The 14,848-nt window shown below is 45.2% G+C and overlaps 1 protein-coding gene across 8 annotated transcripts in view; it reads left to right on the top strand.

Moving 5' to 3' along the window:
- ARMC2 (armadillo repeat containing 2) overlaps nt 1-14,848 on the top strand; it is a 174,428-nt gene that overhangs the window by 32,358 nt on the left and 127,222 nt on the right. For 6 of the 8 annotated variants that reach the window (XM_032651107.1, XM_032651105.1, XM_032651108.1 and 3 more), the window contains exon 1: nt 9,108-9,237. The exons of 1 other annotated variant lie outside the window; for it this stretch is intronic. The gene's annotated coding sequence lies outside the window, so the exon portion shown is untranslated. Of the gene's footprint in view, nt 1-9,107; nt 9,238-14,848 lie in introns of those variants that run through there. One more of the 8 variants, XM_032651103.1, reaches the window with a different exon arrangement.

Raw genomic sequence — 14,848 nt, 5'->3', positions numbered from 1 at the left:
TCAGAGTGTGTCCTGGCCAGAGAACTAAAGTGTGCTCTGCCTGGAGCTGTTTTAGGAGACCAGCTGGTACAAGATGCAATCACATGGCTTCTTAAGAACTTAAGCCACTTAGTGCAAAGCCTGGCAGATCTTTAGTGTTGGGTGCTAGGCTGAAACAGGAGGTGGCACAGTGCGTGGTGAGCAATGGTTGGCTAGGGGCTTGGCCCCTGCAGCTTAATTAGAGGGCAGGGGAAGGTAGGACCAGTGCGGGGGGGTCTGGAGCAGCTGCAGCCAATGGGCAGAGAGTAGCAGGGGCCTGGAGGAGCCAGGGGGTCTCCACTCCTAGTAGAAAATGAGCTGCTTCGAACACGGTCATCTATGCCAAAAATTCCTTCTCTTAGTTTGAGTTTGAGCTCTCAAAATCAAAACGGTTTAAAACATTGAAAAGCTTCTGTTTCTATCCATACCCTAATAAGAACTGTCACAATGAAGTTAAAAACAACAACAACAAACCTGATTGACACACTGTTTATTTTAACAACCTCTGGGTGTGAACTTAGAAAACACCCAGAAAGAATACTTTCACTGAGACTTTCAGTGCTGAAACTTCACGTTTCTTGATCAGTCAAGGCCAATGCACTGTTTTCAAAGTTCAGACAGAAATTGTTTTATCCACACTGCATCCTGGGATAATCATCCTGTTTATTTCTGGATTTATATTTCCTCTGTGTTCCCATCATAGCTTTTCATTTTATGAGCCTTGTAGAGATGAAGTAGGAAGTGAGAGGGTGAAGTGGTTTATTTGAAACTCTTTACTTTGAGGTCTTGTAGATTCACATGCAGTTGTAAGAAACGACATGGTGAGGTCCTGTGTACCCCTTACCTAGTTTCCCAGTGGTAACATTTTGCAGAACTATGTACAATGTCACAGCCAGGACAATGACATTGTCACTAACAAAATCCATCATTGTCAGATTTCCTGTTTCACATGTACTGGTGTGTGTGTGTGTGTGTGTGTGTGTGTGTGTGTGTCTGTGTGTGTGTGTGTGTGTGTGTATTTAGCTCTATGAAATGTGAAGTGTCTGGGGCTCTGATGCAAAGTGCTTTGCAAGTACACAGTGATTATGATGAGGTTTTCATTGGTTTGTGGCTTTTACTTTTGCTTTCCTGGTAGATAATATTGTGGACCCAATTTATGTAATATCTTTTATCTGAATAGTATAAAGAATTGTATGATTCTTCTCATCTCAATGAACATAGGTGCTTAGCACCTTTAGCTCTTAAAGATACTGCTATTAGCAGCCCAGATACTATCAGCTAGATTTGGGACCTGCTAGGATTCCTTCTGCCTGAATGCTGAAACTCTACACTTCCTTGATCACCTGAATTCCCACAGCTAAATTAAACTTTTTTCCCTCTATTTAAATTTTCTTTCTTGTCATATTGCCAAGATAATATATTCTTGGGCTGGTAACTCAGTACAGAAGTACATTGTTTTGAAAATCAAACAAACTGAATTTGAGAGCCCCAAGGAGTGGCAAAGTAAGCCTCCTGGGTGAGCTCCTCTAGGCCCACGGGTCTCCAGACTGGTTAGGGGGCTCCTTCTCAGGGCAACTCATTGCCGTCACCACCCAAGAGCGCTGAGAAGCCTCTCTCTCCTAGGGCCTCAAGCCCTGGAGTCACAGCCTTCTCTGGGGCTGCCAGGTTCTGTGGGGAGACACTTGTACACGGGTGTTACTAGCATGAGAGTCGAGGAACAAACTACTTGATGGGTCAAGTTCTTCTCTCCCTCTGTCCCTGCCTTGTCAGCACTTCCTCTGGCCTCCTTAGGCCCCCGGCCACCCTGACTTTCCCCGGGGTAGTGGCCAGCCAGGCCACACCTTGGACCTCATTGTCTGGCTCTCACAGCTGAGCCACTTCTAAAATCTCTAGCCCTCAGCCCTCTCTCTGACTACAACCTCCTGCCGTGGAATGGCAGAGCTTGGCTGTATCTCAAGGGTCATGTAGTTCACCCTCCACATCTCACAGGCGAGAAAAGCACAGCTATTCGGGGACGTGCTGAAGCTAAGGAATGGCAGAGGCAGCATTTGAAGCAAGGTCTCCTGACTCCTGGTCCAGGACTCTTTCTACCGCAGCACACTCCTCATTCCCTCCCTCAAGACACCTCATCTGCTCTGTGCCCTGGCGTGACCTCTGTGCCCTGGCGTGACCTCCTCCCCCAAACCTTCAGACCAGCACACTCTCCTCTCCCTTTACTCCCCCATACAGCCTAGGCCTGTAGCCCTTCCCTTCAGCTTCAGACTTAAGCCTCTGGGCCAACCCCGGTCCTGGTCGTCCCCATACACACTATTTCTGCTCTTCTTCCTGGGCCACGGGGCATTGTACAGAAAGCCACAGAAGTGTCCTGACTAGATCCACCATGAACTTGACCAGTGGACAACAGGAGGCAGGAGGGAATGAGCAGATACATGTCATCGTCTTCCTCTCTCCTGTGGGCTACCCCAAGGTAAGTTCCACTTTGCAGTCCTTCCAGAGGAGTGCCTGGTTTGTGTAAACGTCCCTACTCAGTGCCCTGGCTTTCTAAGGGCAAGGGACCATTCAAAGCCAAGGCAAGGAGGTGGGGAGCTGTAGGAGTGTCCAGGGAATGGCAGCAGTCCAATTTGTCTGAGTACATGGTATGTGTAGGAACATGGCCTCCAGAATCACACTAGCAGGGCTTGAGTCCTAGATCCACCATTTTTACCAACTGTGTGACCTGGGCAAATAAACTAAACTGCCGTTTCCTTGCATGTAAAGTGAGAATAATTGTAGAACTTCAGGGTTGAAAGATTTGCCAGTTTAAAGTCATCGAAGCACTTACTACACGGCTAAGTGCTGTTATACCCCCCAAATAAATCCTAGTTATTATAAAAAGGTAGAAGCAGCAGCTGCAGTACAGAACCCAGAGGATCTGGGATATACTTTGGTGGTCGATGGGCACACAGTGAGAGCTTGTGAGCAGAGACAGGCCCATCCAGGACTGTGGTCTATGACAGGTACTTTGGTTGCTGCCTGTAGGACAGACTTGGAGCAGGAGGAGAATGGACTGGGGTCAGAGGGACCAGGGGTACAGTAGATATAAAAAGTGCCAGGATGGCATGGTAACAGGATGGGGGCACATCAAGGATAGCACCCTGAGTCTCTGAGACTCATCTCTGAGTCATGCATCGTAAGAGGTCTCTCTTTTCCTTCTGCTCTGAAGCCAAGGATTCTTGGGACATCTCTGCCTCCTGTTTGGATCCTGGCTGAGGCCTTCAGACAGGGAAGCTCTGACCTTCACTGGGGCTGGGGTTCTCCATGCTGGTTGCTGCATGTTATAGCTTCCTCAGCAGCTCTAAAAAATGCCGAACCCTTTGCCCTGTGCTCCCCTCCACCAGCAACTGGACCAACATGGGGGTTGGTGCTGGGCACAGATGCTTTTTTTTTTTTAATTAATTAATTTGTTTTTGGTTGCGTTGGGTCTTCGTTGCTGCACGTGGGCTTTCTCTAGTTGCGGAGAGCGGGGGCTACTCTTCGTTACGGTGCGTGGGCTTCTCATTGTGGTGGCTTCTCTTGTTGTGGAGCACAGGCTCTAGGCGCGCGGGCTTCAGTAGTTGTGGCTCGTGGGCTCTAGACCGCAGGGTCAGCAGTTGTGGCACACGGGCTTAGTTGCTCCGCGGCATGTGGGATCTTCCTGGACCAGGGATCGAACTCATGTCCCCTGCATCGGCAGGCAGATTCTTAACCACTGTGTCACCAGGGAAGTCCCCAGATACGCTTTTTGAAGCTCTCTGGGTGATTTCTAATGGCAGCCACGATTGGGCAGCAGTGAGACCAGGGACCACAGCCTCACTTCAGGACTTGGCACCAGAGCACCCTGTCTGGCATTACTCGTTTGGTTCTCTCGTTCCAATCAGGACGAGCAACTTTCAAAATCTCTTGCCTATCAGGAGACATTCTTCATTAGTTCACCCAGACATTGTGGCAGATGTTGTCGGCATCTACCCAACAGCCATTGCCCCTTCTTCCTGATGAACAGCCTCCAGTTTGGTTCAGGTTGTGGTGGCAAAGTACTGAGAGAAGATGGGCTCCTCCCCCAACCCCCAGGGGATGAAACTCGATTGATCTAAATCAATCATAGTCATAGTCATCCTCTTCATCTCTGCCAGCAACTGCTGTGGGGACACGTGACACAGTTCTGGCCAATGAGGTGTAAGGAGAACACAGCTGAGGCGTTGCTGGGACATTTTTTCCTTCTCGGTGTAAAGAGTGTATGGAGAGCACTCTGCCCCTTCTCTCTCTCTCTTCCCTGCTCTGAGACGCTATCATTTGAGAACGCACAGGTCAGTCCTGCCACCACTGTCTTGTGACAATGTGGGGAGGAGGCATGACTGACACTCCTTAATGCCATCCCTGAGCTTCAGGGCCAACCCTGAAATAGCCCACTTTGAGATTTAAACAACATAATAAACGTCCTTGGTATTTAAGCTACTTTTCATAGAGTATCCTGTTATTCACAGCTGAAAGCTTCCAAAAGATACAGGCATCCTCACTTAGTAATGCCTCACAGGTGAGTTTGACAAAGAATGGGGGTTTCTGATGGTCTCTTCTACAGGAGGTACTTCAGCAGTTGTTTTAAGATGAAGCAATTTGTAGCTAAGACTCCTGACTCAAAACTAGAGTAGTTAGAGACTCTTTGTGATCACCTGGTAATTAAATGCACCCTCTTTGTTAGCATCCTCAGCAATGCTTGACGTGGCTGCTCCTGCAGAGCGTGGCCCAGGTGGTGCAGGTTCCATGGTAAGATAATGTGTTTAAAGGCAAAGACCGAAGGTGCACAGATTAGAGCTGAGCTCCATTAAATAGACTTTTCATGTAATTTTTTTTTCAGTGAATACACTTTAGGACCTTTCCACAGTCTTTTGTCTATCCAGTTCCATGAAATTAGTTAACTTCCATTGCACTGTAAATTTCCACCAAGTTGCATTCTAATGTATTTGTACCTTTAAATCTGCGTGCAAAGTCTGCATAGGCTATCAATTTGATGAACGCCTCATGGGGATACGTGATAAAAATAATTAAAGCACCGAGATTCCATATTGGCAAAAGCAGAAAGTATCTCAAACGGAATATTAGAATTCTAAACTGGTGATTTTTATTTCAAGCCAGAAGCAATTATTTTTTCTCTGTGAGTCACATCTTTGTTATGGTCGTAAAAACCATTGAAGGAATTGTGAGCATGAAAGAAGTATTTATTTAACTTGTATCTTTTCAAGAATATGTCTAGGGGCTTCCCTGGTGGCGCAGTGGTTGAGAGTCCGCCTGCCGATGCAGGGGACACGGGTTCGTGTCCCGGTCCGGGAGGATCCCACGTGCCGCAGAGCGGCTGGGCCCGTGAGCCATGGCCGCTGAGCCTGCGCGTCCGGAGCCTGTGCTCCGCAACGGGAGAGGCCACAACAGTGAGAGGCCCGCGTACCACAAAAAAAAAAAAAAAAAAAAAAAAAAAAAAGAATATGTCTAATGTACAAATAAAGACAGGTTACAGATGTTAAATATGAAGTATATGTAATGTAAACTAGTATAAACTATAAAACACACTGGTCGTCTGTGGTTGAAAGTAGCTATCATTCTGTTGTACTTCTGCACCTTAGGGTACGTAAAATTATATTATTACCTGCTCTACCACCTATATAATGCTCACCTTAACCCCAAATCCAGAAATCCAGCAGACATTTTCAGGTGAATGTAAAGATTCTTAAGTTCCTCTTGCTCCCTATAGCCCCACACAGGATATACTTTGAGATAAGTGAGGGGAGAAAATGAAGAGCATATCTTAACAGCATCGGCAGCCTAGGAGGTACCTGTCAATGCTGTGAACAAGAGGCCTCAGCCTGAAAAATTACATTTACATGTGTACAATGGTGTATGACACATGGGACCTGGGCACCAAAAACACCAGGTCTCAGATCACTTTACTAGCTGTGTGACTGTGGGCAGGTCACTTACCCTCTCTGAACCTCAGTTTTGTCCACTCTCAAATTGGGATAATAATCCCCAAACCAACTACCTCTCAGGCTTACTGTAAACTCTAAATAAAACAATAAAAAGGAAATGCTCCAAATGAAAGCAGTTTAGAAACTATAAAGTGCTTTATAAATGTTAGAGACTAAATGTTTTCCTCTTTTTTTTTTTTTTGCGGTACGCGGGCCTCTCACTGTTGTGGAGCACAGGCTCCGGACGCGCAGGCTCAGCGGCCATGGCTCACAGGCCCAGCTGTTCCGCGGCACGTGGGATCTTTCCGGACCGGGGCACGAACCCGCGTCCCCTGCATCAGCAGGCGGACTCTCAACCACTGCGCCACCAGGGAAGCCCTAAATGTTTTCCTCTTTAATACTTGTAAGGTATAAGAAATGTCAACAATTTTGTTTCTAAAATAATTCCACTTATAAGCTTAACTATGTCAAATTCGGTTAAATAGCCATCAGGTAACCATGGAGGAACAGCCAGGTCAATATAATAGGCCACTGCTATGATATCCTCAAGACTTTCCCATGTCGTGCCCTTCAGTGAGGTAAGCTGGGCAGCTTTATTGCTTTGAAATAACTGCTGCCTATAATTCTGCCCTTGTCATTCTTTTCAATCGTTCTGACTTGCCTGGCAGACATTTCCTGGCCAACTGAGCCGGTCACCTTCACGTTCCAGTAGTGTGCTTACGAGATCTATTTTAGCCCAAGATCCTAGGGTGCAAAGACCATAGTTAGTAATTGACTGTACAACAGGTTTTTAAACTGAAGTTTCAAATGAGATGGTAATTGTATAATCATCAGTTCCAAAATGAAGGTGAGGCAAAGTCTCCAGAGGGCCAGTTACAAAGAAACATACAGACTCCCTGGACCTAAGGGTCCAGGCTGAGGCTAAAAATAAGGAGTCAAAGAGTGGAGGAGGGGGAGGATGTATGAGAAAATTTCTTTGGAGTGTGGGGTTGCCAATTCCCTCATCTCAAACTCAGCAAGAGGGGCTTCCCAGAGATTGCAGTTAGGTGGTTGTGGGAAAACTAAAGCTCCATCCTAGGATAGCATGGAGGGGACTGCATGGACCTGCACTCTCAGAGTCTCAGGGGCAAGAGATGTGTGAGATTTCCCTGGGACAAGATGTGGGGCCATCTTGGGATCCATCTGAAGGGTCTGGAGTGAACCCTGGATTTCTAGGGGATGGGAAGGAGTTACAAGCAACCAATAGAATAGTACCGCACCCACCCAGAGTCTCAGGGAGAGAGAGTACCGCACCCACCCAGAGTCTCAGGGAGAGAGGTCCCCATTAACAGGAAACTCTGAAGGAATCAGGAAAGACCCATGTGGGTTGCTTTAATCACAGGCCAGGCACAGCAAGCTCAAAGCCATCAGCTCCAGGAACGAGTGCTCTAGCTCTTGGCTTCTCCTTTCCCAACTTCCTGCCCACCTCCACCCAGGCTGGGTCTTAAGGAGCCTCTATTCAATTGGGAAGTGGTGAGCCTAAGCCAATCGCATCCCCTCTGGGAAAGCCAATTACAGACCTTAAGCCTGAGAAGGGAAGAGAGTGATGAGGCCTTACTTCCAAGTTAAGTTTGATGCATTTGTTTATATCTTGTACCCAACATTAGAATTTTGGAACGAAGCTGTGGTTGAGACTTAGTTACTAGAGGACTATCAGTTATCTATAAATGAGCAGAAAATACAACTCTACCCAGCTTTCCATCCAGGGGCAGGGGAAGATAACCAACACTGAATATGTTTTTAAGTGGCAGTGAGACACAAAACTAAAGTAGCATTTGGGTCATATCTCACAAGTTGTGAACTCAAAGTACTAGTTATGGTTTATATTAAATGGGCAAAAGTCCCTTTGCACAATAGAGTCCAATGGCCAGTAAAAGGGACTTGATATGATAATTCAGGTCGAGTCACTAGAAAAGATTTCAACCCTGAAGAACGCAAATGCTTTGTTTCAGGCCCTAAAATTACCCAGTAATCTAATAAGTATTTATTGTTTGTTATATGTGAAATCCTGTTGGGTACTTTGAAGAATAATTAGATTCCTTTAGTTCAGGTTAGTATCATTTCCCACCTAACACCATGCCTTACGCATAGTAAGCGCTCAAAAATATTTTCAATTTAATTATTCTTTACAAGATACTTAGCACCAAGGGATGTGGCATTTTTCCAATGTTGACAACAACACTTCAGCTGAAAAATCCCCATATTTATAAAATGTGGTGCAATCCTGAATGGAGAGTGATTATGGTCTCACTTGTATTTAACACTGTAAAGTGTTGCTGAATGGTCTAACAGGAGAGAACAGAATTTAAACCAGAAACATATAAATGGGGTTCTTCTGCCAGTCAACTGTGATAATGCAGTAGGAGCAAAAAATGGCTGCTGATGGGAGGCCTAGACTTGAATCTACCGCTGTCACTCACTAGACCTCGGACCCCGATTTTGTTTCCTGTGAATGGGGATGCCAGGCTGGCTACCTCAGAGTGCCAGGGACGCTCAAAAAGATACTATACAGTGAAATACTCTTTGTAAACTCTAAAGTGCTTCACAAGTGCAAGGTCTTAATAATAGCAACAGTTTAACATTCGTTGACTGCCACATGCATAGCACTTTAAATCTGTTTTCTCATTCAATCTTCACAACCACCCCAAGACCTAGCTAGGTACTTTTATTCCCTCCATTTTACAGATGAGGAGAGACTGAGAGGGTTAAACAACTAGTTCAAGATTATACTGAACCGCAACTTGAACCAGTAAATCCTGAATCTTACTCCTAAACACTAAGCCGCTGTCCTGCTTATTGCGATTTAATACAGGCGCTGATATCTCATAAGGGCTCAATAAACGCGGTTCCGTAAATTGCTGATTTAAAAGCAGACGCCTTCCCACCCTCGCTCTTCCAAGCTTACCGGTTGCCCTTTCTCGCAGCACCTGATGCTCGTACTCCCGGCCACGGGCCCTCGCCCACGCTCCTCCCACTCCCCGCCTGCTGGCGCCCACGCCTCAGTGTTTCTACGCATGCGTTGGGGAGACCTGCGCAAGTCCAGTGGACCAGCGGGGGCTGAGGGACCTCTCAGACCCTCCTCGCCCGGCCCCACCCTGCTGGGCCCCGCCTGCTCTCGGTGGCTGCTGCTGCTGCCGTCGCCGCCTGGGGAAAGCTGGAGGATGAGCTGAATCTCCGCAGTTGTCACTGTCTCCACCGCTACCTACAGGTGCTTTGGGTCTGGCCGGAAGCCCCCTTCCCTGCGCCCACTCCCAACTCATTCCCTGGCCCACTCCGCCTGTCCAGCAGCTTCCTGGCTCTGCAGGGAGGCGGCCTGGGCGTCCCGGGTAAATAGTTTGTGTACGGTTACCATGGAGACACTGGCCGGCCCGGCCGAGTGGGCGAGCCAGCAGGCTGGCTAGCTGGCTGGCGGGCAGAGTGAAGATGCTGTTGCGGTCTGCTCTGGCCTGGACCGGTGGAGGAGGGGTAATTGCCGGGAGAGGGGAAGCCGCTGTCTGCGTGGGAGGTGAGGCGTCCCCCGCCGGTTCACCCGGCACCCCTCCTGCTGTCGTCCGCCTTCTGTCCCTGTATGGGGAGAGAGGTGATGAGAGTGTCCTGTGCACGCCTGTCGGGGTCGGGCCGCGGCTGTCTTTATTTCTATACACTGAGCATTTAGCCAAGCGCGTGGTGCTTAGTAGAAACTCAGTGGTATTTGTTGAATGAGAGTGATAGACTGAGGGACTTTGTTTAGGCATACAGTGACCCAGCCAAGGTCACACAAATTGTACCTGGGCTCCTCTAGGCAATACGTAGGGTCTTTTTTTTTTTTTTTTTGCGGTACACGGGCCTCTCACTGTTGTGGCCTCTCCCGTTGCGGAGCACAGGCTCCGTGGCCATGGCTCACGGGCCCAGACGCTCCGCGGCACGCGGGATCCTCCCGGACCGGGGCACGAACCCGCGTCCCCTGCATCGGCAGGCGGACTCTCAACCACTGCGCCACCAGGGAAGCCCCAATACATAGGGTCTTAATAAATAAGTGTATATGTAACAATATGCACTAAAATATATTGTACATACATATAATGCCTTTTATAATCCATTCCTATGAGTATCACAGCACATCTTCCATCTCACCCTGATTTAGAATTATTTTACTTGGTAGAAAAGCAAGTACCACTCTTTATTTGTATCCTATTTTGTGGATCTATAAAATTCTGATCAGTTGTTTGACATAGCTGATATTCAGTAAGATACTTAAGATTCTTTTTTCACAAAGCAAAACACCCTGGTTTAAATTTTAAAACATAAAATGTATGACAACACTGAACAAACGTCATTTCCTTTCTTTTGCAATTTCTTTTTTTTAAATGCAGCTTTTCATTCATGGGTAAATTTTTTGTTGTATCCTTTTATCACACAGTGCTTGGACAGTATTTAATGTTTTTTAAGGGCCAGGCACCATGCTAAAGCCCTTTACATTAATTTTGTCATTTAATTCTCAAAACAATCCTATGAAGCAATTACTACGCACTTCTTACAGCTGAAGAAACTGAGGCTTAGAGATGTTAGAAGCCTTGCCCGAGGTTACATAGCTGCACATTGTCAGGTTATTTGAACCTTTACTCCGGCATCTAAGCATTTAATCACTGCTTCTTTGGATACTCATATTAACACGAAAGTCATTCAGAATCATGGTAAGGGTCTTGAGTATTTGATTTGCAGGAAAAAGAGTATGGAGATGGCCAGTCTTTCCCCTGTTGCAAGCATCCTGATAGTGCCGTGTTACATTTAGCAAGAAGCCTGTTTCAGATGACTGTTAGCAGCAGAGGTAAAGACAGATCTTTATAATTAGGTATAAACTTATAAATGACAACGCACAACTTTTCCCCTAACCAATAAGAAATATTTTGTTTGAAAAGGCTGCCAGTTTCAAATTTCCTACCGCTGGTGGTGGTCATCCGCTAGAGGTCCTGTGGACATCATAAACTCAAGACAGTGATGCAAGACAGAACTCAGCTGCTTCTTTCCCTTCAAAGTGCACATCCCCTCCTGTTTTATTTTTTTTAAAAAATATTTATTTATTTGGCTGTGCTGGGTCCTGCGACATGTGGGTTCTAGTTCCCCGACCAGGGATCGAACCCAGGCCCCCCGCATTGGAAGTGTGGAGTCTTAACCACTGGACCACCAGGGAAGTCCCTCCTCCTGTTTTTTTTTTGTTTGTTTGTTTTGTTTTTTTGCGGTACATGGGCCTCTCACTGTTGTGGTCTCTCCCGTTGCGGAGCACAGGCTCCGAACGCGCGGGCCCAGCCATTCCGCGGCATGTGGGATCTTCCCAGACCGGGGCACGAACCCGTGTCCCCTGCATCGGCAGGCGGACTCTAAACCACTGCGCCACCAGGGAAGCCCCTCCTGTTTTCTTTTAAAAGGTCACCTTGCCCTCCCAACCTCCCTAAGTTTACATACCCAGTGTCACCTCTGCCCCCTTCTTGCCCTCTCAGATGCCAAATCCTGTTGGTTCTTGTGTTCTTGGTGCACCTTACTTGTTCTCATCTCTCTTCTTACTCTAGTTCACCTTCACTCCTATGCTTTGGGCTTTCAGTGCCCCATCCGCTAATCACAGCATTTATCAAGTCTTACTCCATGCTGGGCAACTTGAAGTGAAAGCAAGAAAGCAAAAAGGGGCTAAATTTGATCTCATATTACCCCATGGCATCAAGAATCAGATGCCATTTGAAATGAAGTCCCATGTGCTTTCTTAATCCACTGTAACAAATGCCTCCAGTTCAGAAGCCATGCACCCTTCATCTGGATATTTTCTAGCTTGGGTCTGTATTTGAAAATGGAGTCCAGCAATTACACAAATGCTGACTTTAAGCTGTACCTCATGTGAAGAGCTAAGGCTCAGAGTCTGGTGGGGCAACACCAGGTGCGCGGGCAATTCTAACCCAGTGAGGGGTGGGGTGTGCTAACAGAGACCACGGGGGACCTTGCAGAGTATGGCGGAGGGACACCTAGTTGAGGGTGGGAGAGGCATGTACAGGAAAGCTTTCTTGAGGACCTCTAAGAGTTAGCTGGGTGGTTATATAAAAACTGCCTGATCTTGTCCCTTCTAGTTTTTTCCATCCTGCCCATTCCTGCCATCACATCATGCCTCAACATCTTTTAATTTGCTTATCAGCTTGTATTTACTTTCCTGACCTGCCATTCAGTTCTGTCTCTGCTACAACTCCAGTTTTCATTTCCAGAGCTCCTTCCTCTCCAGCACACACCCCATATGTCCTTGATACTCTGCCTTGCCTCACTCATTGACTTGGTTGGAAATTCCTCCTCTATTCCAGCCCCAGTGTCAGCCATTGTCATTTGTTCAAATTCAGACCATTTTCCAGAACCTAGCTCAAGCATCACCTCCTCTAGGATGTCTGCCTGACACTTCCCAATCAGAAATCCCTTTCTCTTTCATAATCACATGGTAGTTATCTCTATTTTTTGTATTGCCCCCATCAGTTTCTACCTTGTATTAAAAGCAGGTGGGTACAAGCAGGACTGATACCCAGCTGGTTCACACCAAGAAAGCTGCTCTACTTGTGAAAACACCGGCATGTTTCTATATTGGCGTGTAAATAGCTGTAGCCCCAGGGCCTCTGAGTCCCCACCTTCCATCACCGCATCCAGTGGGTAATAGTTTCAATATCAGCCCTGGGCGTATGTCTTAGGTTGTGTGTGTGCGTGTGTGTGCGTGTGTGTGCATGCTATTGCTTAAGACTTTATCCGCCTCATAGAGTTAATTGAGATGATGTACTTGGGAGTACTTAGCACACTGCTTGGTATTAAAGTAAATGTTGAATAGCATTAGTGGTTGGTCCTTGCCTGAGAGTGAAGACAGTGAAGTCTGTGTTCCCAGAGATCCAAGGGGAGGAAACAGTTCATCTATACTAGCTGAATGGATTTGTTCCAGTTGTCAGGAGAATTTTTGTAAAGTTAAAATTTCTGTGATACTATTGTGTTATTGTGTTATGGTTCAGGCATACTTTACTATAAATAGACAAGCTTTCAAACTCTGATCGTTTTTTAAATTGGCAAAAACCATCTCTAATAAGAATTTGTAATTTAATAATTATAAAGAAAATACTCCCCCCCTGAAAAAACCCCCACTTCTTACTCAGTTCACTTGCATTATTGAGCATTTCCATGTTTGAGTTAGTTACTAATATATTAATATTGATATGATAATAGGTTAACTGAGCAGATACTACATTATTGAAACAGTTTCTCACAATATAGCTGCTAAAGTGGGATTTGCGGGGAAGAGAGAGGCAAAGGGAGAAAGTTGTGTTAGAAGTTGTGGTAAAAATTTACAGACGAAAAGATTTTTAAACCCATTATGTACATCGTTTCCAGCAGTATTTGATCAATCTAAACTCCTGTATGCCCAAATAATTTACAGAGGTCTTAGAATTTGACCTCCTTCATTACTCTATGAAAGGGTATAGTTTTCAATGTAAACTAAAATACAGCCAAGGACAACCTTAGTCGGGAATGATGGTGCGTTATTACTCATCCAAAGCACATTCTCTAATCTTAATTAGTTTTGCCAGATCACCTTTGGACATCCCTAAACTTATTAGTGCCGTGTGGGGCTAAGGCATCACAAACCTCATTTGGTCTTTGGAAGAAACTTGTTCATTGTACTGAAATGTCTTTTTTTCTTACTTCAGTGGGCCTTTTAAAGACAAACCAGCAAACAAACTTGCCATGGACACTGAAGTTAGATGTTGTGGTTCTGAATTTGTATTATTATGCATCAAAAAATTATATATATATACACACATATATATAGTGTGTATGAAACACTTTATATATTTATTTTTAATAATTAACATTGAATATTTTTTTAGGAAAGAGGATATCATATCATATTAGAAGTAAATGTACCAGGCCTGCCACAGTTTTTGTTAATTGTTCTCATGTACATAATTCCGGAGACCTTGCTTAAATTGGAACTCCTATATCAAAAATTCCTAGAATAGTGTTGCTTATCTAGTAATTTATTACTGTTTTACTTCAACACCTGGCCTTTCCATAGGAAAGGAACAGCATATTGTTTGCAGTTATCATATTCTTTTCCTCAGAAACTCTTATGGAGGGTAGAACTAAACAAATGTTCTTGTTGTCTGTTGTTAAGTAACACCTTAATGTATAGAATCATAATACGGTTAAGTCCTCTTTAGTTGTCTAAGGAATCACCTGTAGATTCTACTTACAAAAATGGTGTCTTTTTAGTTTCCTTGGGCATATGTCGCAAAACTTTTTTCTTTTTCGCAGAAGTTATTCTAAAATTGGGCAACTGAGATATATGAATAATTTACAGACCTTAGTCTCCCTGGAGATACAACATTTTTTTTTAATGAACACTGAATGTACTGATTAGAATTAAGTTTTTAAAATCTCGACTATTTTAAAGTGTAGAGCTGTCAGAGGTGTGTTGCCAGGTTAGCCAGGCCTCCATGGGCACACGAGCGTAAAGAAGGATCTGCATTCTCATGGCCCTTATGCGTGACTTTAACTTTTTAACCGAGGGCGGTGGCCTGGGAAAGAATCATTTGATATCGATATTCGGTATTTATTCATGTAGGACATTATCTCAAATTGAAGGTGATTTGAATCAACTCATTCAAATATATCATAGGCAAATGTAAGGCTGAACCTTTCTCTGAGGCTACATTTATAAAAGCTACATTTTTTAAAATGTACATTTATGAAAGCTGATATAGTTTGGATAGAGGCCCCATCTGACTGACTTTAATCTTTTTTTTTTTTTTTTTTTTTTTTTTTTGCGGTAT

This window comes from Phocoena sinus, chromosome 12 (assembly GCF_008692025.1).
Source record: "Phocoena sinus isolate mPhoSin1 chromosome 12, mPhoSin1.pri, whole genome shotgun sequence".
Classification (NCBI taxonomy): domain Eukaryota; kingdom Metazoa; phylum Chordata; class Mammalia; order Artiodactyla; family Phocoenidae; genus Phocoena; species Phocoena sinus.
The sequence above is the reverse complement of the archived record's forward strand: the minus strand, read 5'-3'. Positions and strand labels throughout refer to the sequence as shown.